At 38.8% G+C, this 26,199-nt stretch overlaps 1 protein-coding gene across 1 annotated transcript in view; it reads right to left on the bottom strand.

The window, feature by feature from the left end:
* The window catches only part of LOC113622467 (Kruppel-like factor 18), a 39,057-nt gene that overhangs the window by 12,315 nt on the left and 543 nt on the right, over nt 1–26,199 (bottom strand). The gene's annotated exons all lie outside the window — the stretch shown is intronic.

Genomic DNA, 26,199 nt, shown 5'->3' with positions numbered 1-26,199 from the left:
AGTGTACCCCCTGCTAGGACTCACGACCTTCCACCTCAGTACCCAGACATTGGCTGCAGACTCACCATCAGTGGATCCGTTGTGTGGCCAGGGACCTCAGCGTCGTGAGCCAAGAGTTGCCAAGACTGGGCTGCAAGCTGAACTAGCTGACCTCTTATATAGTCTCCGGGGCCGGATGTACTGGGGTCCCAGACCAGCATTCTTTGGTTGGCCACGCCCTCTGGGCGGATCCCAGCGCACCCAAATCAGACACTTGGGAATTCTCAACCTTTCAGGTTACCTACCTGATTGGGTTACCCACAAGGCACCTCGGAACGTTTTTACAGCCATTTCCCAGGTGTTCAAACTGTGGCGGGGGGTGGGGGTGGGGGTGGGGGTGGGGGTGGGGGTGGGGGTGGGGTGGGTGGGACGATTTACACAATTAGCCCATTTCATCCTCACCACAGTAGTATGAGGTGGAATTTATAACTGTCAGCATAAGATGCAGAAAGTGAGGCTCAGAGAGGTTAAGCCATTTGCTGGAGATCACACAGAGAGTCAGTCATAGGTTCTAGATTTGAACTCAAAGGTTCTAGATTTGAACTCAAAGCGTTAGTAATCTGGGCCCTTGAACACATCAGAGGTGTCAGCCCAGGATCCAATCACCACTGAGTTCTGCAGATTCCATCTCTTGGCTGTAAACATAATCAGAAATACTTCCAGGGTGAAATCCTGGATTTGATGAGATCACCTAGAAATGATTTCCACCTCCCCTTTCCCACCCCCAAGTCCCACGGAGACTGTTTCATCCCAGCAGAGTGATACTGAGGTCGCATGAGTGACTTCTGACCCACTTCCAACTCTGCTCCAGGTTCGTGTCTGGTCCCCACGGCCTATGGCTCATCCATGACCAACAAGCCTCGGGGCTTTAACCATTTGTAGACCCGCCTGAGGGGAGCCCCGACAGCCTCCGGTCTCTAAAAATTTTAAAGCAAGGTGCTCATGCCCTTTCACCTGGGCCCCGACCTGGGTTGAGGGGTGAGGTGAGCGGGGCAGAAGGAGCCTGACGGGGTCCTTGGACGGACTTCCAGATCCTGGCTTCTGCTCTTGGCTGCTGGAAGGCCTGTTCTCGTCGGCATCTCCAGTCGTCTTGCCCTCTGCTCTCTCAGAGGCAGCTGCTCTCATTTATAATTCAGACCACTGTTGTGTTTTTTCTCACTATTCCACATATGTAAATGACAACGTATAGTGTTTCTATGTGCTTTTAGACTCATATACCTGGCATTACTCAGCACTTATTCTTTTTTTTAAATAAATTTATTTATTTTATTTATTTTTGGTTGCATTGGGTCTTCATGGCTGCGGGCAGGCTTTTCTCTAGTTGCGGTGAGCGGGGGTTACTCTTCATTGCGGTGTGCGGGCTTCTCATTGCCGTGGCTTCTCTTGTTGCGGAGCATGGGCTCTAGGCACGTGGGTCTCAGTAGTCGCGGCACACGGGCTCAGTAGTTGTGGCTCACAGGCTCTAGGGCTCAGTAGTTGTGGCACATGGGCCCAGCCGCTCCGCGGCATGCGGGATCTTCCCGGACCAGGAATCGAACCCATGTCTCCTGCATTGGCAGGTGGGTCCCCAACCACTGTGCCACCAGGGGAGTCCAGCACTTATTCTTAAATTTGCCTTTTCTCACTGGAACTTATGTCTTCATATCTATTCCTGTGGATAGACAGTGTAGCCTTTTTTTTTTTTTTTGCGGTACTCGGGCCTCTCACTGTTGCGGCCTCTCCCGTTGCGGGGCACAGGCTCCAGACGCGCAGGCTCAGCGGCCATGGCTCACGGGCCCAGCCGCTCCGCGGCATGTGGGATCTTCCCGGACCGGGACACGAACCCGTGTCCCCTGCATCGGCAGGCGGACTCTCAACCACCAGGGAAGCCCTCAGTGTAGTCTTTTTAGAGCGGCTTTTTTTCCTTTGTGTGAGTAGAGGAATGAGATGCCATCCCAGAAAATTCGGGGTCCTCAGGAGGGACTGGCTTTTCTGATTCTGAAGCAAGGCATGTGCAGAAAGCGCGTGGTGTGAGCACACCCCCAGGGCAAAGGAAAGCTGTTTCCTTTCCAGGTTACCTTTGGATAAGTTGGGAAATTCCCTTTGATTAAGGACTGAAGGCCCGTCGACTTTCACAGATAAAACCGAGGGCGCAAGCCTCTCAAATCCAGTGTCACTGACGGAATTTGCATTGATTGGTAAAAGAAATACAGTAAATAGTTTGAAGAAATGAGTAGTTTCAACCTTAAGGTGGTTTTGTATTTGAAAAAATAGGCCTGCCAAGTGGAAAAAGTAAAACTTTGGTTAAATGGTAAAGGTTACACTCTAATAAAAATTTAGAACGTCATGTGAATAACCAGGTAAACTACTAAGTTTTTGGCCAAAGTTTAAACAGTATCCTTCTAATGTAATTCCTTTTCCTAAACAGTTTGTTTGATGAGAAAGCGAAAAGCTACCTGTGGCTGTTGACTCGAGTGTCCCTGCTGAATTGAAGATAATGAACACATGCAAGTTGACGTCAGGTCAACAATTCATAGTCATAAAAGGGGTTTTAAGAAACAATTTTGCATTAAGACTTTTCACTGAGATTTAGAAGGTAAACTAAATCCAGGAACTTAAAATTTCACCAAAGTAATTTTATATACCTATCATGGCATACTCTTTGATGAATTAAATTTTGGGGGGAGTCTGGGGCTTCAAAGATGGCTCTAGGCAAGAGGGAAGAGATATGGGAACATATGTATATGTAGAACCGATTCACTTTGTTATAAAGCAGAAACTAACACACCACTGTAAAGCAATTATACTCCAATAAAGATGCTAAAAAAATTATGAGGATTTTCCCAACTTATTAAAACGTGTACAAAGCAAAAAAAAAAAAAAAAAGATGGCTATATGCCTTCCTGATTTCACCACTGTGAGAAATAAACATGCAAATAGGTCATTTTAATTTATGTAGGATTTGGATTTGGTTTAAATACATAATCTAAATTAAAAGAATCACCTAAATTCTTAAATTGCCTATCAGCTGTATAGTTTATTATTATTTACACTAATATTTAAGGATTGTAAGTGTAAACATGGTTGTCCAATTAAATTGAATCATAATTTAAATAACTAACATCTTTATAAATTTTGTCCTTATAAATCTCAGGCAAAAATGAAAATTATGTGAGCCTATGGAATTAGGCTAACTAAACTAACTGGGAAATGTTTTCAGGGGTCTTGTTTCTCTGTCAGATTCTTATTATTAACAGTGATGGTATTATTCTTCAATGATAATTTAATTATGTCATGTGAAATTGCTAACTGACTTTAAGATCTTGGACTAATCCAATATTAAGATAATAGTAGTCATTGTTTACCTGGAAGCCTCCAAAGAAGTTAAAATTCAGAGAGGGAGAGAAAATAAAATTCTTAATTGCCATACAATCTTCAAATGAATTTTTAACCTATGTATTCTTGACCATATATGTCTTCTTCATAATGCTCAAACTAAGATGGAAAGTCATTCCACGTCTTTTAATCCTTCTTCCGAAATAGTGCGTCTTTTCATTAGATTTAGGGTTTATAAGAATCATCTGGGAAAGACCACAAATTACAAATGCTGGTGAGGATGTGGAGAAAAGGGAACCCTTGTACATTTTTTGTGGGGATGTAAATTGGTGCAGCCACTGTGGAAAACAGTATGGAGGTTCCTCAAAAACTAAAAATAGAACCACCATATGATCCAGCAATTCCACTTCTGGGTATATAGCTGAAGAAAACTACAGTTTGAAAAGATACAGGCACCCCAATGTTCATAGCAGTATTATTTACAATAACCTTGGCTGTCTTGATATGGAAGGAACCCAAGTGTCCAACAACAGATGAAGAGGTAGACGATGTGGTATATAAATGTCTCTCTCTCTCTCTCTCTCTCTCTCTCTCTCTCTATATATATATATATATATATATATACACACACACAATGGAACACTACTCAACCATAAAAAAATGATATTTTGCCTTTTGCAACAACATGATGGACTTAGAGGGTATTATGCTTAGTGAAAGAAGTCAGACAGAAAAAGTAAAATATTGTATGATATCACTTATGTGTGTAATCTAAAAATTAAAACAAACTAGTGAATATAACAAAAAAGAAACAGACTCATAGATATAGAGAACAAACTAGTGGTTACCAGTGGAGAGAGGGAAGGAAAAAGGGGCAAGAGAGGGATAGGGGTTAAGAGGTACAAACTACTATGTGTAAAATAGCTACAAGGATATATACACAGAATAGAGCCAGTATCTTATAATAACTATAAATGGATATAACTTTTAAAAATTGTGAATCACTACGTTATTACATCTGAACTTACATAGTATTGTAAATCAACTATACCTCAATAAAAACAAAAACAACAAAGAAGAGTCACTTGCCGAGCTTGTTAAAATACAGATTTCTGGGTCCCACCTCTGGAGGTTCTGATTCATTCATTCTGGAATAGGACTGGAGAATTGGAACTTAACAATCTCTGAGGTGATGCTGTTTCTGCAGGTCAATGGACTATTTCATGGAACTCTGCCCCAGAACTAGAGTGATTAGATTAATTTTTTGAAAAGTAGGGTTTAAAGCTTTGAATAACACCATCAATTAAACATATTATATTGTTGGATGTAACTATATAAACACATGTAGATGTACATACTTAACTATCAAGGTATATATAATAAAGTTAGCAAAATGAGAAGTGTCTAAAAGAGAGACACTGGTAGCTCAGAGAAAATGGAATTGGTCTCTGCGTACATGATCTGTGCTTAAAACTAGGTAGTTTTCTCTTATCTCTTCTGCCAAGATGGTCCTACTCAAGCATGCATCTCTCCTCCGGAGTCTGTTAGCCTTTGGACTGACTTACATTGCATTTTTAGATAGTTCAACTGAAGACATTTGTGAAACAATATGGTTTCTCACATTTGAAGGAGTAGAAATTTCCAGTGATCCTTATGTTACTTTCTGTCAGGATGTAATAAAATATTGTCACTGATTAGTGATATAGGCAAGGATGTAGCCGTTTCTCATTCTCAGTCACCTTTGCTCTTATCATTGTGAACTGACCTGTTTTATTTCCGGCACCTTTTTCTTATCTTGCATTTCTGTAGGATCCAGTTTTCTTTTGCACCTGGATTATTTTTGTCTGTGCACCTGCCCAGAGAGACACTGAATATCACCAGAGGTTTGCTCCTCATCTGCTTGGGCATCCTAAGGCAATGCAGCCTCCTCGGGGTTTTAGAAAAAAATTACTAGGCTCCTAATTCTTCCAGAGTGGTTCAACAGTGCAATAAAAACTGCTTTTGTTTGTCATCCCCACAATGTGAAAAAAACTGTCAAGACAAAGAGAAAAACTTCAGGGCTGCCATTAGATTGTTTCTATCCAGAAGTAGTAAGTCATGTTCATGTCATGTACCCTAACGGGACACTTCACTTCTGTGGTATTCTTCCCCAAAGTGCATAACTCCAATCTAATCATGAGAAAACTTCAGAAGAACCTTAAAACTTCAGAAGTTCCTTAATTGAGGAACATTCTATAAAATATCTGACAAGTACTCTTCAAAAATGTCCAGGTGGGGAAACACAAGGAAATAGAGAAACTACCAGAGATTGGAGGAGATCAAAGAAACATGTGAATTAATGCAATGTGGGATCCTGGACTGGATTCTAAACAGACAAACAAACAAAACAGGACAGTAGTGGAAAAACTGTCAAAATTCAAATATAGTTTTCTTAGTCAATATTGCTAAAAGTTTGTCCATTTTGTTAAACTTTTAGAAGAACCAACTTCTGGTTTCATTGCTCTCCTGTATTCTTTTCCTATTTTCCATTTCATTTATCTCTGCTCTAATCTTTATTATTTCTTCCTCCTGCTAGCTTTGGGTTTAGTTTGCTCTTCTTTTCTAATTTCTCAAGGTGTAAATTTAGGTTGTTGATTTGAGATTTTTCTTTTTCTTTTAGGTGAGTGTTTAAATTTCCCCCTTAGCATTGTTTTCACTGCGACCCTCAAGTTTCATATTTTCATTATTATACAAATGAAAGCAGTGTTTTTTCATTCCCATTTATTTCTAAATATTTTCTTATTTCTATTATGATTTCTTACTTGACCCATTGGTTGGTTAAAAGTGTATTGTTTAATTCACACATTTTGTGAATTTTCCAGTTTTCCTTTTGTTATTGATTTTAGCTTCATTTTATTGTAATCAGAGAAAATACTTGTTATCCTTATATATCTTTTAAAAAATCTATTGAGAATTGAATTGTGGTATAATATATTATCTGTATTAGAGAATGTCTCATTTGCAGGTGAGAAGAATGTCTATTCTGTTGTTGGGTAGAACGTTCTCTTGTTAAAACCATTTGGTTTTTTGTTTGTTCAAGTTCTCTTACTTATCTTCTATCTGGTTCTATCCATTATGGAGAGTGGGGTGTTGACATCTCCAAGTATTATTGTAGGACTGTTTCTTCCTTCACTTTCTTCAGTTTTTGCTTTATATACTTTGGTGGCTTGTTATTATGTCTGTAAACATTTGTAATTGTATTATCTTCTTGCTGTATTGAAACTTTTATTAATATATAATATCGTTCTTTGTCTCTTGTAACCTGTTTTGATTTAAAGTCTGTTTTATCTGTTACAGCTTAGCAACTCCTACTCTCTTTTGGCTACTATTTGCATGGACTATCTTTTCCATTTTTTCACTTTCAACCTATTTGTGTCCTTGGATCTAAACTGAGTCTCTTATAGACAGCATCTAGTTAGATCATGTTTTTTACTTCACTGTACTAATTTCTGTTTTGGAGAGTTTAATCCCTGGCAAGGAGGGATTCACCTCTACTGTTTTGCTGTTTTCTTCTATATGCCTCATAGCTTTATTTGTCCCTCACTTCCTATATTACTATCTTCTTTTGCATTTAGTTGCTTTTTGCATGTTTTAGTTTCTTTTTTGTTTCCTTTTGCATATATTGTATAGCCATTTACTTGTGCCTACCATGGGGACTATGTCTAACATCTTAAAGTTTTAACACCCTAATTTGAAATTATACCAGCTTAACTTCAAAAACATACAAAAACTTTGCTCCTCTGAATCTCCATCCCCACCCACTTTCAGGAAGGGATAATGGGAACAATATTCCCTGCATTCTGGCATGTTTAAAATTGCTTTCCTGCTGCCTCGATATTACAAGTAAACTGTTCCACAATTTCTTTCCCTGCATAGTTGCTATATTACTGTTTTCTTGTATTGAATGTTTATGTCATGAACATAATGCCAAACTGATTTTTTCCTTTGTGAAATAACTTGGTCTTTCTGCTTGCAGTCCCTAAGAATTTTTTATTTTTAAAGTCTAATAATTCTATGAGGATATATCTCAGAGTTGATTGTACTGAGTCAATTTCTCTAGGTAAATATGGTATCTTTTAAAAATATACAGATGGATCCTATTTAACTTCAAAATATTTTCTTGAATTAGAATTTTAAAAATTAGTTGCTTTCCCCTGTTCGGATTTTCTTTCTCAGAGACTCCAATTATACATTGGTTGACTCTTCCTTGTCTGTTTTCTGTATCTATCACTTTCTTCCTGATTTTTAAAAAATCTCTTTCTCTATTTTTGAAACACTTTCTTGGTACTTTTCATTTATTTTCTCTATATCCTTTATTGTCTTTTCAGTTTATTTATTTTCTCTTGGACACTCTGTAATTTAGTCTTCCTTTCTGAGAAAATTTTGTCTTTTTCAATCTCTTTCCTGAGTTAATAAGTAAGCTACAGTTTACATGATCCTCTGGTTTGGTCCATTTCTGTATTTTTGCATCTTTGTTTCTTGTGATCCCCTTCTCCCCATATTTACAATTGTTTAAGTATTTGAAATTCTGCTTGGATTCTTGTTTTGTAATTTTCCTCTGCTAAATGACAGGAAGTTTTCAGTGTGTTTTCATGTGATAAAAATAGTTGATTCTCATTCTTCTTTTTTTTTTTTGAGGTGACTGTTTATTTTTTTAAAAAAAATTATTTATTTATTTATTTGGCTGCATTGGGTCTTCGTTGCTGCGTGTGGACTTTCTCTAGTTGCAGCGAGTGGGGGCTACTCTTTGTTGCAGTGTGCGGGCTTCTCATTGCGGTGGCTTCTCTTGTTGCAGAGCACGGGCTCTAGGCACATGGGCTTCAGTAGCTGTGGCACATGGGCTCAGTGGTTGTGGTTCGTGGGCTCTAGAGTGTAGGCTTGGTAGTTGTGGCACACAGGCTTAGTTGCTCCGTGGCATGTGGGACCTTCCTGGACCAGGGCTCAAACCCATGTCCCCTGCATTGGCAGGCGGATTCTTAACCACTGTGCCACCAGGGAAGTCCCTGATTCTTATTCTTAACAATCATTTTATCTTTGCATGTATGCTTTATTTTAATTTTTCTTGTTCATGTTTAGAATGTATTGGGTTTTTCTGGACCATATATTTGAAGAAGGAATTTCTGGAGGGCAAGGAATGAAGGTGTAGGCATTTCTACCAATTTTCAGTTCAAGGGCTCCCTTTCTGTTGCCAAAATGTAGAGCTTTTTCTTTAGTACATAGTACCTTTATTTCTGGTGACGTTTTCTCTGATCCTTAGATCTTATCTATTTAAGTAGAATCTTTATTATAAGCTACTTCTTTCCTTCTCTTCACAGCTACTGAGGCCTATTTTAGACACTGCTGTCTTCTAGGGTGACTCTCTTTTCTCCCTTAGAATTGGTACCTTTCAAACACCTTACAATTTTGGTCACAGGCACTTTTGAGCCACTTCCTTTTGAATCTTCTATTGTTAGTGCTTTGACACATCAGTCTCTGACCTGCTGTCAGTAGTTCCCTTCAGGACGGGTTCCTCTCTGTCTGAGGATGAACCCTTGTTCTGCCACTGCTAGGACCCATCCACAGTCTCACTCTTGCATGCAACTCCTTCTGCCCTCCCACACCTACGTGGGCTCAAGCACAAATTCTGCTAGTCCCTGGTGTTTCTCTCCCTCACTTTCTATTAAATTGGAATGTGTAGTCTCTTCTGTCTCAGAGTTACACTAGGAGGATAAGTTCTGGGTATTTTTATTTATTCTCAATTGTCTGCTTGATTTTTAGGAGGAGGTGTGGGAGGTATCAGATCTAGGCAACATCCACTATCATACTATAAGATTCTACAGGGCTTCCCTGGTGACACAGTGGTTGAGAGTCCGCCTGCCGATGCAGGGGACACGGGTTCGTGCCCTGCTCCGGGAGGATCCCACATGCCGCGTAGCGGCTGGGCCACGTGAGCCACGGCCGCTGAGCCTGCGCGTCCAGAGCCTGTGTTCCACAACGGGAGAGGCCACAACAGTGAGAGGCCCGCGTATTGCAAAAAAAAAAAAAAAAAAAGATTCTACAGATTATGGGCTTCAGAGTATTCTTCCCTTGTGAGAACTGAAATTAAGATGCCATGTCAGAGGGCTTTTCCAGACTTCAGACAAACCACCATGGACCTTTGATCTATGTTAGAGGGAAACCTGTTGGCAAGAAATACATTGCTTTTCCTCATCAATAGGAAACTACCTATTCTGGAGGAGAATCACATGTACAAATATATCAGTTTTTTTAAAAGTTCAGGCTGGGATATATGATTATATTTCTATTCTGCGTGTATCTTTTAAAATTGTGGGTGAATTGGGTCTGATTATGTGACGCTTGTTCCAAATGTTTGAATCTCTCTTTTCTTCATTTTCTTTAGAAGAAATGTGGAAATCTTATAAAAATAGCAAATGATTTATATTAGTCAGCTATTATTTTAATAATAGCTCATTATAAACAACCCCCAAAATCTCAGTGGCTCACAACAACATACAGGCTTACCTTTGTTTCATTATTGTACTTCACAGATATTGTGCTTTTTACAAATTGAAGGTTTGTGGCAACCCTGTGTTGAACAAACCTATCAGTGCCATTTTCCCAACAGTATTTGCTCACTTTGTGTCTCGTGTCACAGTTTGGTAATCCTTGCAATATTTCAAACATTTTCATTATTATTATATTAGTTATGATGATCTGTGATCAGTGATTTTTGATGTTACTGTTACAAAAAGATTACTTCTCATGGATGGCTCAGAGGATGGTTAGCGTTTTTTAGCCAAAATATTTTTTAATTAAACAAAGTACATTGCTTTTTTAGACATAATGCTATTGCACACTTAATAGACTCCAGTATAGTGTAAATATAACTTTTATATGCACTTGGAAACAAAAAAAATTTGTGTGACTTGCTTTATTACAATATTCGCTTTATTGTGGTGGTCTGGAATCGAGCCCAAAGTATCTCTGAGGTATGGCTGTACATTTCTTTTTCTTGTTTATAAATCTTTAGGTCAGCTGGGGCATCTGCTTCACTTTGGATTGGCTGGGCTTGTCTGTAGGCCATGACCTTGGCTCAGGTCTGCTCCTCATGTTTTCTTTCTGGGGCCCACCTTGAAGAGGCAGTGGCTACCTGGACATTCTCTTCTTATGTTGGATCATAGGAGTGTAAGAGTGGAGAGTGGGAAAACATGCACTGTTTCTCTGGGAGATTGGGATTGACATGTATACACTAATATGTATGAAATAGATAACTAGTGAGAACCTGCTGTATAGCACAGGGAACTCCACTTCGCTGTACAGTAGAAACTAATACAACATTATAAAACAACTATACCCCAGTTTAAAAAAAAAATGAACTGTTTCTCAAATTCCCAGCTAAAAACTTCAGTTACTTTTGCTCGTATGTCACTGGCCAAAGCAAACCACGTGGCCAAGCCCAACATCAGTGAGGAAGACAGTTATGACTCTGCCTCCTTTAGTGGGAGGTACTGCAAAATACATGACAGATCTCATGCACGTATAACTTTTGTACAGGAAGAGAGTGAAGAACCGGAAGCATTGATCCAATCTATTACAGAAGCCAAATAAGGAAGTGGACAAAAACTTACGTGACAGAAAAAAGGCATTTTATCCGTGGATATTAGATACTGTGCTAAGCTTAAGCTAATCTCTTAACCGAGTTGGACAATGGAAGCAGCATATGTAATAAAATAGGAAGAAATATTCTCCAATAATAAAATCCTCACATGGGAGCTTCCTGGCTTAAAAACTCTATACCTTGACTGGGATACTCACCAGAGCTTGGCTCTGGGGAAAGGGGGCCTATTGTCTTAGAAGAAGGTCTTCTTAAACTCTCTAGACTGCCTGAGAATTTAATGAAATCTTCAACTCCTTGAGTGCATGAGACCTTTTATTTTCTTCCTGGAAGAAAGTATGAATTGGTTGAGAGATGGAGAGTGGAGATTTTAGGAGGATTCTGGAACCCCAAAACTGAATATCACTTTTTGAAAAAAAAAGTTTTATTTTGAAATCATTTCAAACTTACAGAAAAGTTGCAGGAATAGTACAAAGGACTCATATATCCATCCAGATTCCCCAGTTGTTGACATTTTGCCACATCTGCCTTATAATCCTTATTGTTATTCTCTCTCTCTCTGTATGTATACATATAGATATATTGATATTTGTTTTTTCCTGAACCATTTAAAAGTAAGTTGCACACAGTGCTTCATTAATACATCCACACCACCCCTTAATACTTCAATGTTGATTTCCTCAATGCAAGGGTACTCGCTTACATAACCACACTATAACCAACCAACAGATCAGAAAATAAACATTGGAGCAATTTGACTGTGTAATCTATTTGCTCCACTCACATTTTGCCTATTATCCTGATGTCTTTTATAGGTCCAAGATCCAATCCAAAATCATGCATTTAGTTGTTACATCTCTTTATTCTCCTTCAGTATGCAACAGCTCTTTGGTCTTTTTTGCTTTTCATCATCTTGGCATTTGTTAAAGAGTGCAGAACAGTTACTTTGTAGAACGTACCTCGATTTGGGTGTGTATGATGTTTTAAATGATTAGATTCAGATCATATACTTTGGGCAGAAATACCTGAGAAGTGGTGCTTTGTTCTTCTCATATCAGGAGGCACGTGATGTTGATTTGTCCCATTATTGTTGATGTAAACTTTTAATCACTTGGTTAAGATGGTGTCTTCCAGATTTGTCCACTGTAAAAGTAATTAACAGGTATGTTTTCCTTATTAATTTAACTGACAAGTATCTTGTACTTATACATTTAATAAGTAATTAATAAATATTTTGTGAGGACACAATTTGAGATTATGTAAATACCTGTTTCCCCATCAAACTTTCCCCTATTAGTTTTATCATTCATTAATGATTTTTGCATAAATCAGTTATTGTTATGATGATGGATAAATGATAATTTTCTACTTCTACCCTTCCTTCTGCATTTATTAGTTGGCATTCTACTGTAAGAAAGAGCTTTCAATTCTCCCTCATTTATTTATTTATATGAGTATGGGCTCATGGATCTCTATTTTATTTGGTGAGTTAAAATCCATTATTACCATTATATACTCTGATGCTCAAATTGTCCCTAATTTGACCAGTAGTAGTACCTGTATCCTTTTCTCAAGTTCCTTTTGACATATTCCCATAGTTCTTTGACCATCTCCTTATTTTCTGACACTATAAGATGTCCCAGGCTCTTATTTTCTTTTCCTTATCCAGTCCTGGAATCAGCCGTTTCTGTAAGAAGCCCTGTTTCCTTTTATGGAAAAATAGTATTTAGATTTGGATGCTAGGTATCCTCGTTGCCATGGGATACCATTGCTACTAGATCTTCTCAATGGGCAGAGCTAGGACATACACATACACACTCACAAATACATCTATATTTGCTTTTTGTATCTATCTACTAAAAATCATGAGTTCTCACTGATACCTCCAATTCCAATACAATCCTACAGAATTATTCTAGACTATCCTTTTTCCGTATTTGTATCTCCCTCAATACTGAGAAACCTGGTTCCCAATATTCTCAGTGTATTTACTTACTTGCCTATATGTAAGAAATCTTCTGGCCACACTGGTAGCCTGCTCAGCCCTGATCCCACTGACCTCTGGCTACTCTGGCTGAACTAGCCAATTCCTTGGTCCTGGTCCTGACAACCATGCCTACTGCACTGCCTTACTCCTTGGCTTCAACCCCACAGACGATGGCAGCCGCACCAATCAGATCTTCAGCTCCTGCCTTGCTGTGTTGGCCATACTGCCAAACATGTGACCCTGCCCGCCAGATCTTCGGCTTGTTTTATACGGAGGGACAGAGCTAGCAGTAGCCTTTATTACTCCTTACTGCCAATGGTTGAATATAGATTCAAGTCAATCTCTTCTGATAGTGCTTCTGAGAGTAGCAGAAAGCTGCCCATAATTTTTAGAGCAAAAGAATAGAATCATAGCTTTACAAATTGAAAAAAACCGAAATGCTGGAAGGGGACAGAGGAGTTACAAAGGAAAGGGGAGGAAGAGCTTTTAACAAAGGTACTGAGTGGAGAAGTTTTCATTTCTGCAGGCAAAGAGATCTCTGGAAAAAATAAGTACCTATACTGACTTCCGAACGGAAGTAATTCCGTGGGCCCACCTCCTCAGTGGGCTCAGAATCAAGTTGCATCCCCGAATCTGTACTCCTCTTATGGGAGCCTAAGAATTAGAAGGTCATTTCCACGTGGCAGAACTCCTGGGTCACACGGGACTTTGTGTCTTCCACACACTAGGTGTCACCCAAGTCAAGGGCTTGTCCCCACGTTCAGTTAGGATAAGTTGTGACATATTCCTCTCTCTTCAAAAATGTTTAATGCTGTGGGAATTTCTAATCGAAGTGTGACTTCTTCTACCTCTCTCCCTGCAAATGTTACCTTAGGGCCATTCTGCCTTTTTAATTAAATCCTTCCTTTCCTGTCAGCCTGATGTAGACCCGATGGAGAGAGTTTCTGGAGGACATCCCACTCCCCCAGGAAAGGAGCAGGGAGTCAGGTGGACTTGTAAGACTCCCAGGCGCTTCCAGCCCTCTGTGTGGTGAGGCCAAGTTATAGGGTCCAATGCCCAAGGGCAATTCATGCTTTGCTGCAAGTGTAAGCTTTGAGCAGCAAAGCATGCAGAAGCTTGGGGAAGGGTGCACAGAGCAGATAAAGGGGAACTGAGAGCATCTGGGTAGGGCCCTGCAGTGATCACTTCTTGTACATAAATGTATTCTCAAAGTGAAATGGAGCAGGACCGTATGGTCTACGCCTCCCAGGTCCTCCGCCTGTTTTTGTCTGTGGAAAAACTTTAGCCAAAAAATAAGTTTAATCAGAGAAATGAGAAAATGCAGAAGCAAAGGAAAAGAGTCAAAGGAGACCAAATAATAATAATCTAGTCATTAAGCAAAGTCAAGGACCTTTATTTCCTCCTCAAGGGCTAGAGATAATCTTCTGAGCTGTATCCTGTGAGCTGTCTTATAGACGCTGAAACCCACGCCAGGTGGAAGAAGTTAACTACATGAAGACCAGACTGTAGCCATGACGTAAGCTGCCACAATTCTGAGAACTGGCCTCAGGGAAATGGGAACAAACCGACCCTGGAACTGAAGACTAACTGTACTTAATCAAGATGACGCTGATTAGACCATTGGTCTTGACCAATTTCAAGATGACTGTCAGAGTTGCCTGTGCTGTTTCTGCATGTAGCCCCCTCCCTCAGCCTATAAGAGCTCTCGCCCCCGATTGTCAGTGGGGGGAGTCGGCCTTTGGACAGGCGTCTGCCCTCCCCACCTGTTGCCGGCATCCAAAAGAAAGCAAATTTTCCTTTCCACCAACCTTGCCTCTTTATGGGCTTTTCAGCGGTGAGCAGCCGGACCCCACTTTCAGTTACAAAAGTACTTGCTATGAGCTGAATTGTGTCCCCTTTAAATTAATATATTGAATTCCTAATCCCCAGTTACGTCAGAATGTGACTCTGTTTGGAGATAGGATCTTTAAAGAGCTAAGTAAGTTAGAAAGGGGTGATTAGGGTGGGTCCTAATCTGGGTATTAGTTACTAATATGAGTGGTATCTTTATAAGAAGAGGAAATTTGGACACAGACATGCAGAGGGAAGACCTTGTGAAGACACAAGGAGTAGACAGCCATCTATAGGCCAAGGACAGCAGTCTCAGAAGAAACTAACCCTGCCGACATCTTGATCTCGGACTTCTAGCCTCCAAAACTGTGAGAAAATAAATTTCTGTTTTATAACCCACTCGGTCTGTAGTATTTTGTTACATCAGCCCAAGCAAGCTAGTATAGTATCTTCTGCATCTGGAAGCAGGTCTCCTTTCTGTAATTATATCACTTTTAAAACAAACTATTTTTCAAACAAGAGTTTTTCTGTACCTGGATACCTGTAGGGAGGCCATAAAATTAGTAAAAATACCTATGTTTTAATTCAAGATCTCCGCTCCATTAATGAAGCATACTGCCTTTGTTTCCAATTGCCCCTAATCCGGCCACAACACTGTCTGCTAAATATTTCACACTCACAGCCTTGGGTTCTACCTTTTTCTCTGTTCCCATCTACAAGGAAAACATTCCAAGGCCTATCCATTTTTCTAAATGTTTTAGAAGGGTTTAAATAATATTTTGTTTCCTGGGACTACCCTGGCCGTCCAGTGGTTGGGACTCCTTGCTTCCACAGCGGGAAGCCCAGGCTTGATCCCTGGTCTGGGAACTAAAACCCCGCAAGCCACGCAGCACAGACAGAAAAAGAAAAAAGAAAAAAAGTATTATGTTTCCTGGTTGTTTAGTCTCATTTGACATAGCGATGATCTATTGCTATTCTGTCCATCAGTAGATGCCTTCAAACAGAGCAAGCATCTGTCCTGTGTGGCCTAAAAAAGCCACTATACTTTTGTGAAAAATGTTGCAGTTATGGTACTCTGGGTCCACTACCTAGAACATAATGTCTCTGCAGGGGAACAGCATCTTTCCAACAACTGAGAAAAAGCTATTTTCAAGGAGTCCAGACATACTGGAGTTTCACAGATGTACTCTTTATTGGGCATGATTGGAAGTTTTCTCTTTTGCTTTCATGCATAAGAATAAGATAAACCTAGGCTAATGGGATTCCATATTCAAAATGTGTCGGGTGTCTTTTTTTTGCATTTAAATGAACGTGATTCATACGTATGAGATACCATAACAGCATAAGGCACTTAACAAGCCTTGGGCAGTAGTGCTGCTAGAGACATGGTGAGCAGGGGAAACAAATCCAAATCAGAATAAATGTCTCTTCCAATGGGGGTCAAATCACTACTATGTTGTGATGTAATCAATCTGCGTCCAGGTACTTGGCTGCCCCCACAGGCAGGGGGCTAAGGGTTAGTGACTCTTGCTGGTAAATTGGGCCTCAGTAATGGCAATAAACATGTCAAAGTAAGGGGAAGTCCATGTCATTGAACCCATTTAATTTATGAATCCATTGAGCAAGTAGGGAGTGACCAGGGAGGGAGGCTGACTGACACCCACAGAACAGGTCATCTTGTTTACCAGGTTATGGGGAGTCTCCTCCATTCTGAAGATGAATAAATACTCTCATAGTCTAGACCCACTTTAAGAGCGTCTTAAATCCATCTACATACCTCTTCTCCAATCTTTCTTGTCATCAATTTTCTTATTTTGCTCTTTCCAAGTCCTTGACCATACAGTTAACAACTTGCCACTTTTTTACGTGTCCCTGTGAGGCCTTACCTCAGACCATCTTCCCTAACAAGGAAAGTGGACAAGAAGATGTGCTACTTAAGTTCTACCCACTAGAAGGATTCCCTTCTCTGCAGTCCATCAGGGACACTCCGAATGGAATACAGGACACAGTGGTATACTTCTGGCCACAGCGAGTGTCCTGTGCTGAGTATTCTGTAAAAAGGCTAAACGTTTTTTCTCTTGGCTCATTGATCATAGGAAACTCTCTGTGAGGTCATTGGCATTGGCCGAGGCAAGTGATGAGAGCAGACATACTAGGAATGTAAGCAGTCAGCTCATGCAACTTACACGTATATTCAGACTTAGGCCTGGCCTTATAAGACCACTTCCACTTGATGGATGACGTGCCCTCTGTTTTATGGTTTGGGATCCATTGGGGTTGTATAGTCACCAAGTATCTCATGGCTAAGTGTCTTTATACTCTCCTGGAGTCCAGGAGCAAGCCAGGTGCTAGTTCGCAAAAGACCATTTGCTGAAGATAACATGCTTTCTAAATGTGCTCTATTTATTAGGGTAAAGTTAGCTTCACCTGGTGATTTCACATGATAGTCCTTTCAGACTTAATGTACTTTTGTTTCTATCACATCAGAGTATCTCAAACCAAAGGCCACCAGCCCCCATCTTTACTTTGCTCTAACTAGTCAAATAGGAGATCACTTCATGCCTCCATTTTTTCCCCATCTGCCCCCGCTGATTAAAAAAATAAAAAAACAAGAAGAAGAAAAGGAAGGATGGAGTGTTAGAGAGCGCTTTGGGAAAAGTTTCTATATTGGATCCTGGATCCCATAGAACTGCCATATAACTATTTATCCTTCTCAAGGGAAGCATATGGGATTAACAGACTGTGACAATGGTCTTTTATTCTTCCATAATATTTTAACTTCTATCCGTTAAAAGGTTTTCAAGACCAAAGCAACTCAAAGAAAGTAATTTATGTTATAAAACTTTTATTTGATCTAACACTTGATCTTGCTCTTTTGAGTTCAATGACTTCACCTGGGGAGACATATGAGTGAGAGAATTCATACCTTTTTATTATGGAAAATTTCAAACATGCATAAAGTAGAAAGAATGGTATAAGAAGCCTCCGAGCACCTATCATCCAGCTTCAACAATTATCAATATTCTATTCCTGTTATTTATGCTCTATCCTACCCACCACTACTTTTTTTTTCTTTTGCTGCAGTATGTTAAAACAATCCAAGACATATCATTTCACTTTGTAAATTCTTCAGTAAAAATCTCTAACATAAACAGACTAATTTTATAACCATAACATAACCACTATTTCATTATCACACCCAACAAAATTAATTATTAATTCCTTAATATCATCTAATAATCAGTCCATGTTCAGTTTTCCCCAACTGTCTCAAAATGCCTTGTTATAGTTGCTTTATTTAAATCAGGATCTAAACAAGAGCTACATATTGCATTTGGTTGGTAGGTCTTGTCTCTTTCTCTCTCTCTCTCTTTTTTAAGTTAAATACAGTCTTTTCTATTGAAGCAATTTATGTTTTTTCTAGTTCCCAAAATAGACATCAGGTTTCTAAACAGAAGGAAAAAGCCTTAGCCAAAGAGCCACATATTAGCTATTCAGACTGGTCTAAGAAAACTAATAAATTGAGTAAATGAACTTGAATAGATTAAGAGTGCACATTCAGAACAGAATTGTACCTTTTGTTCAGAAATATATGAACCAAAGGCAAAAATCTACTAAGATTAAGGTCATTTAAAAAATATATACATATAACACAAGGTATTTTTTCCTTCATTTTGCATTCATCTTGATATCATATAAAGGGCATTGTCAAGCTAAAATATGAGCTTCCTAACTTTAAAATAATGGCATAGAAATTCCCCCTTGCTCTAGGGTCTTCCTTATACCTATTAACGGCATTTTGCTTTTGCCCTCACATTCTTAGTGTACGAGATTACTGCAACAATCATAGGACTCTAAGGCAAAAGCTTGGGTACAAAGCATGACAACTGTGAGGGTGATGGTTGTAGTGAGGAATCGTTGCTTGTTTCTTTTGTAGTTAAGTTTGTGTTTTAACTGTGTGTATATTTTATGATACCAAAACTATAAAACAAGGTCCACTGAGAGAGATACATCCCTATCCTTTTCCTTCTAGGTAATCATTTTTATTTATTAGGTTTTGGTTTATGCACTTTAAAATTTTGAAAATAGAAATATATATATATACATACATATATATACTTTTTTCCATTCTTACACAGAAAGTATAATACTATACATACTCTTCTGCATGTTGCTTTTTTCACTTTTATCCTGGAGATCACTCTTTAGCAATATATAGAGATATTCTTCTCTTTACATTTGACTAATATTCCAGTGCATGTATGTGCCATTGTTTATTCACCTGTCCTGTACAGATAGACATGTGGGCTGTTTACAGTCTTTTATTATTACAAAATGTGCTGCAATAAATAGCCTTGAGTATTCATCACTTCAAGTTTTTACCATTTAATCTTAGCTACATATACCTAGAAGGTAGGTTGCTCGGGCAAAGAATAAATGCACACATAGTTTTGCTAGCTCTTGTCAAATCCCCCTCCATGGTTGTACCATTTTTCACCCCCATCAGCAATACATGAAAGTACCTATTTCTCCACAGTCTCACCAACTCAGTGTGTTGTCAAGTTTGAGATTTTTGCAAATCTGATAAATAAGTAATGGTATCTCATTTTAGTTTTAATATGCATTTTTCTTATTATACAAGTAGTATATCAAAGTTAAGCATCTTTTCATATACTTAAGAGCTATTTGCATTTTTTTTTCTATAACTTTCTCATTTACTACTGGGTTAGACTAGGATTTGAATTTCTTTTCAATATTTAGAAAAATTTTATATATTAGGGATATTGAGCTTTTATGATATTAGTTCCAATTTTGTCTTGGTTTTTATTTAACTTTTATATTGCTCATGGTATTTCAGGCATGCAATTTTTAAATTTTTAAAAATTTTAGGTAGATAAATTTACCCATCTTTCCTTTATTAAATCCAGATATGGTATCATAGTTAGGAAAGTCCTCTTCATTCCCAAGTTGTAAAAAACTTGTTTTCTTCTAGTATTTGTATGACTATATTTTTACATTAGATATGTGACCCACTTGGAATTTATCCAAGTGCAAGGTGTGAGGAATGGATCCAATTTTATCTTTTTTTTTTTTTTTGGTTGTGCCAGGTCTTAGTTGTGGCAGGTGGGCTCCTTAGTTGTGGCATGCAAAATCATAGTTGTAGTATGCATGTGGGACCAAGTTTCCTGACCAGGGATCGAACCCATGCCCCCTGCATTGGGAGCACAGAGTCTTAACCACTGCACCACCAGGGAAGTCCCAGGATCCAATTTTATCTTTATCCACTTGGCTACCAGTTGTTGCAACACCATTTGTTTATCAAACACTAAATTTCCATATGCCTTTGGAGTCTATCTTTGAATTTTATATCCTGTTCGATTAGCCACATGTCTGTTTATGCACCAATACCATAATGTTTTAATAAGAGAGTTGTTTTTAATTGAAGTATAGTTGATTTACAATGTTGTGTTAGTTTCTGGTGTACAGCAAAGTGATTCAGATATATCTGAATGGTTTATTATGGTTTATTACAGGATTTTGCATATAGTTCCCTGTGCTATACAGTGGGACCTTGTTGTTTACCTATTTTATATATAGTAGTTTGTATCTGCTAATTCCAAACTCCTAATTTAACCCTCCCCCACCTCCTTTCCCCTTTGGTCACCCTAAGTTTGTTTTCTATGTCTGTGAGTCTGTTTCTGTTTCATAAATAAGTTCATTTGTGTCAGATTTTAGATTCCACATGTAAGTGATATCATACAGTATTTGTCTTTCTCTTTCTGACTTACTTCACTTAGTATGATAATCTCTAGATCCATCCAGGTTGCTGCAAATGGCATTATTTCATTCAATAGGAGAGTTTTTATAACTGTTTCAATGTGAGGTAAGGCTAGTCCACCATTTCTCTACTTTTTTTTTTTTTTTGCGGTACACGGGCCTCTCACTGTTGTGGCCTCTCTTGTTGCGGAGCACAGGCTCCGGACGCGCAGGCTCAGCGGCCATGACTCACGGGCCTAGCCGCTCCACGGCATGTGGGATCTTCCCGGACCGGGACACGAACCCGTGTCCCCTGCATCAGCAGGCAGACTCTCAACCACTGCGCCACCAGGGAAGCCCCTCTCTACTTTTTAAGGAGATTTCTGGCTAGTCTTGTATTTATTTTCCAAAATAACCTTATAATCAACTTGTCTGGCTCCAGAAAAAAATAATAATAACCTGAGGATATTTTTACTGGGATCACATTAAGTTTACAAACTTTTAACTTGGCAAGTATTTATATCTTTCTGATATTGATTCTTCTGATCAATAACATGGTATGTTTTCCCATTTGTTCAAACCTACTTTTTGTCCTGTAAGAATGTTTTATAGTTTTCCTCATGTAAGTTTTACACAATTCTAAATTTGTGCCTGCATTTTGTTTTGTTTTGCTTTTGCTATTGTAAATGGAGTCAGGGCTCTCCTCTTCCTTTATTTCTTCCAAGTGGTTATGATACCATGCACCTCAGATTGGGACTCGAACCCACGTGTTAGGACTCGAAACCAGCCAAAACCCATGGTCTTCCAACTGAGATCACACACCTTGTTTCAGGACTTAATGAAGCTCAGGTTCTTGATGTCTCATTGCAGAAATAATTCAGTGAGAGACAAAGTGATAGGTAAGAACTTATCTTACCCATTTATTAGGACTTATTTAGAGAGAACACACTCCACAGACAGAGTGTGGGCCATCTCAGAAGGCGAGAGCAGCCCCAGGGTATGGGGTGGTCAGTTTTTATAGGGGTGGGTAATTTCATATGTTAATCATGGGAGGAGTATTCCAGCTATTTCAGGAAGGGGCAGGGATTTCCAGGAATTGGGCCACCGCCCACTTTTTGATCCTTATGGTCGGCCTTGGAACTGTCATGGCACCTGTGGGTGTGCCATTTAGCTTGCTGATGTGTTACAGTGATGTGTTATACTGAGGCTCAAGGTCTAGAGGAAGTCGACTTGTCTGCCATCTTGGACCCATTTGGTTCTAATCAGTCATGTCCTCGGTCTATGTCATTCTTTCAAAGGTTGTGCCCTGCCCCCTTCCCTCCTGTTTCAGTTACAAAGCTCTTTATTTCTGTATGTTAATTTTATATCCTGCTACTTGACAAAATACATTTCCTCTTCAAAGGAGGTTTTCCATTTATTATAAGTTTCCTAGAACTATATTATTTGCACATGGATGTAACTTTATGTCTTCTTTTTCAATTCTTATGATTCTAATTGTTTTCTCTTGTATTTAAAAAAGTGGACATCTTTGTCTTCTTTCTGATTTTTGCAATGAGTTCCAACACTAATTGTCTGTTACCAGCCGCGTGTCCTACAATTCAATTCAATTCTGACACCAACTACCTGCAGTTAGTGAAGATCCCACAGGTTAAGGTTTTCAGTCCCACAAGGCTGCCTCCACATCAGGTCCTGGGTGTCCCCAAGCCACCCACACTTCTGCCTGGCTGGATACAAATTTGGGGCTTCTCACAACATCCTCAGGTGGGAAATTCACCAGAACCACCCTCAGAACTCAGGAAAGTGCTATATTTACAATTACCATTTTATTACAAAGGATACTAATGAACAGCCAGATGAAGAGATACTATCCCCTAAGCCTATTAAGGTGTTCACCAGCTGGGGAAGCTCCCTTAGCCTCCTGGCCGAGGGTTTTTAAACCGTTGGCTTGGTTGGTGACTGAACTCAATCTCCAGTCCCTATCCCCTTCCCCGAGGTTGAGGGTGGGGCTGAGTTCCAAAGCTCTAATCACTGGTTTGGTTCCTCTGGCCCCAGCCCCCATCCTGAAGCTACCAAACCCCTCCCCCCATGAATCATCACCATGAAACTCCTTATTAGCATAAACTTGAATTTATAAAGTATTAAATATATCAACTCAAGAGTTGATTTTATAAACTCAAGTATCAAGGGGCTTGTTATAACTAACAAGACACTTTCATCACGCAGGAAATTCCAAGGGTTTTTGAAGGTCTGTGCCAGGAATCTGGGAGAAAAAAAAAATTTTTTTTTTTTAAATTATATCACCAGCAAGAAAGCCTCTAGTGTTTGCCCACTAATTAATTAAGATGCTGAATTTGGGGTCAAGCTATGTAAGGGAAGTATCCCTCAATTTCTTTTTATTGAGTCTTTAATATGAATGGGCTTTGAATTTTGTCAAATGCCTTTTCAGCATCTATGGAGATTATCAGATCATTTTCTCCTTAGGTGTATAAATTTGATACATTATGTGAACAGATATCCTAGTGTTAAATGATCTTTATATTCCTGAAATAAACCCCACTTGGTTATATATATTTATTTAATGTGCTATTAAGGTATGTTTACTAATATTTTACCTTTTTTATTCATTTACTTGATTATACTTGCTCCACAAAAAGAAATTAGAAGTGTTTCTTCATCTTCTATGCTCTAGAATTGTTTAAGTAACATTCAGGTTTTTTCTTTAAAGATTTAGTGTAAATCACCCTTGAAGCCATTTGGGCCTGATGCATTTTTTGTTGGGTTTCTGTTTTACAAATTTGTATTTCTACAGAATTCTGTCTGTTTAGATTTTGTATCTCTATGAGGGTCAATTTTGATAAATTATAATTTTCTAGAAAATTATCTATTTCATTGTTTTCATATTTATTTGCATAAAATTGTACAAATTAACAGGCTCTGTTTTGATGGCCATGTCTGGCTTGTCATTTAGTTTGTATGTTTATACTTTATTTAAAAAATTAAGTTAGGGCTTCCCTGGTGGCGCAGTGGTTGAGAGTCCGCCTGCCAATTCAGGGGATGCGGGTTCATGCCCCGGTCCGCGAAGATCCCACATGCCGCGGAGCGGCTGGGCCCGTGAACAATGGCCGCTGGGCCTACGCGTCTGGAGCCTGTGCTCCGCAACGGGAGAGGCTACGACAGTGAGAGGCCCCCGTACCGCAAAAAAAAAAAAAAAAAAAAAATTAAGTTATTTAATAGTTTGTGCACATTGTTAGTGTTTTTAAATAAGCCTTTTGATTTCTGTATTACTTTTATTCTGTCTCTATTTTTTTAATTCATTAATTTTTCACTCATCAATTCCTTCCTTATGCTTTCCTTTGGTTTTCTTTGATCTTTTTCTATCTTTGTGACATCAATGTTTCATTTATTTACTTTCATATTCATTGATATAAGTATTTAGTGTATGAATTTTCCTCTGATAACTTTTGTTGCTGTAGGTCATTTATTCAGATGTAATATTTTTACTATTAGCAAGAGTTCTGAATTTTTTATTTTTCCTTCATTGCAGGAATTATTTAAAAGTATGTACATTAAAATTTTTTCCAAGTGGCAGAAACTTTATTATTATCACTAATATCTAGCATTGTAATCAGAGAGTGCTGTCTATTATTTGCATTTAAATTTTTTTTACATTATTTTATTTTTTAATTGAAGTACAGTTGATTTACAATATTATATTAGTTTCAGGTGTATGGCATAGTGATTCAGTATTTTTATAGATTATACTCCATTAAAAGGTATTACAAGATAATGGCTATAATTTCCTGTACTGTATAATATATCCTTGTTGCTTATCTATTTTTTTTTTTTTTTTTTTTGCGGTACGCGGGCCTCTCACTGTTGTGGCCTCTCCCGTTGTGGACGCGCAGGCCCACCAGCCATGGCTCACGGGCCCAGCCACTCTGCAGCGTGTGGGATCTTCCCGGACCGGGGCATGAACCCGTGTCCCCTGCATCGGCAGGCGGACTCTCAACCACTGTGCCACCAGGGAAGCCCCTTACCTACTTTATACATAGTAGTTTGTATCTCTTAATCTCATACCCCTATCTTGCCCCTCCTCCTTCCTCTCCCCACAGTGGTAGCCACTGGTAGTTTGTTTTCTATATCCATGAGTCTGTTTCTGTTGCTATATACATTCATTTGTTTTATTTTTTTTAGATTCCACATATCATACAGTATTTATCTTTCTGTGTCTGTCTTATTCCATTAAACATAATATTCTCTAGGTCCATCCATGTTGCTGCAAATGGCAGAATTTCATTCTTTTTTATGGCTGAGTAATAGTCCATTGTACATATATACCACATCTTCTTTATCCATTTGTCTGTTGATGGGTACTGTGTTGCTTCCATATCTTGGCTATTGTAAATAGTGCTGCTATGAACATTGGGGTACATGTATATTTTCGAATTAGTGTTTTTGTTTTTTCCAGATATATACCCAAGAGTGGAATTGCTGTATCATACAGTAGCTCTATTTTTAGTTTTTTGAGGAACCTCCATACTGTTTTCCATAGTGGCTGCACCAATTTACATTCCCACTAACAGTACACAAGTGTTCTTTTTTCTCCACATCCTCTCTGATATTTATTATTTGTAGACTTTTTGATGACAGGTATGAGGTGATATCTCACAGTTGTTTTGATTTTCATTTCTCTAATAATGATTGATGTTTATTGCTAGTTTTCTTTGTGTCCTAAGATATCCATTTTTAGGAACATTCCATGTGCACTTCAAAAGGAAGTGTATTCTCTAATATTGATATTCAGAGTTTGACATATATTTGTTACCATACCGATTATGTTCTTTAGGTCAGTGCTACTCAAAGTAGCCAGTCTACTATATCACTAAGCACAAAATAGTTCAGCTGATTTTTTTTTTTTTGGTAGCAAGACTTTCCAGATGAAGGAAGTGGTTCATCGATTTATATTTTGGAGCAAGCTTCTTATCTCACGGCATCTGGTAACCACAGCTCGTGAACTTGCACCCGTCTGTAACCACATTTTCAGTAGCACTGGATTAGGTTTCCTAAATCCTTATTCATATTTCATCCACTTGCTTTGTCTTGGAATGAAAGTAATGTATCAAACTTTTCTCTTGTTAATGTGTTTCAATTTTGTCTGCATCTGCTCTAGTTTTTACTTTGTGGAAGCTGACTGCTGTGTTATTGAGTATATATCTCCATTGTTAAAACCATTAACATTTTAAAAAGTCCTCCTTTTTCTTTTTAAAGCTTTTTGGTCAGAATTCTACCTTGACAGATACCAACATCATGACCCTTGCTGTTTTTGTGTTTTACATCTTACTTGGTATATATTTATCCATTCTTTTATTTTTTTTAAGACTTTTTAAAAAATAAATTTATTTATTTTTGGCTGCGTTGTGTCTTTGATACCGCACATGGGCTTTCTCTAGTTGCGATGAGCGGGGGCTACTCTTCGTTGCTGTGCACGGGCTACTCGTTGCGGTGGCTTCTCTTGGTTGAGAGCACAGGCTCTAGGCGCGTGGGCCTCAGTAGTTGTGGCACGCGGGCTTCAGTAGTTGTGGCTCGTGGGCTCTAGAGTGCAGGCTCAGTGGCTGTGGCGCACGGGCTTAATTGCTCC

This window comes from Aethalodelphis obliquidens, unplaced genomic scaffold, assembly GCF_003676395.1.
Source record: "Aethalodelphis obliquidens isolate GAN/ISIS:26980383/991018 unplaced genomic scaffold, ASM367639v1 scaffold9, whole genome shotgun sequence".
Taxonomy (NCBI): domain Eukaryota; kingdom Metazoa; phylum Chordata; class Mammalia; order Artiodactyla; family Delphinidae; genus Aethalodelphis; species Aethalodelphis obliquidens.
Note: the sequence above shows the minus strand (reverse complement) of the source record. Positions and strands in the feature narration are given on the sequence as shown.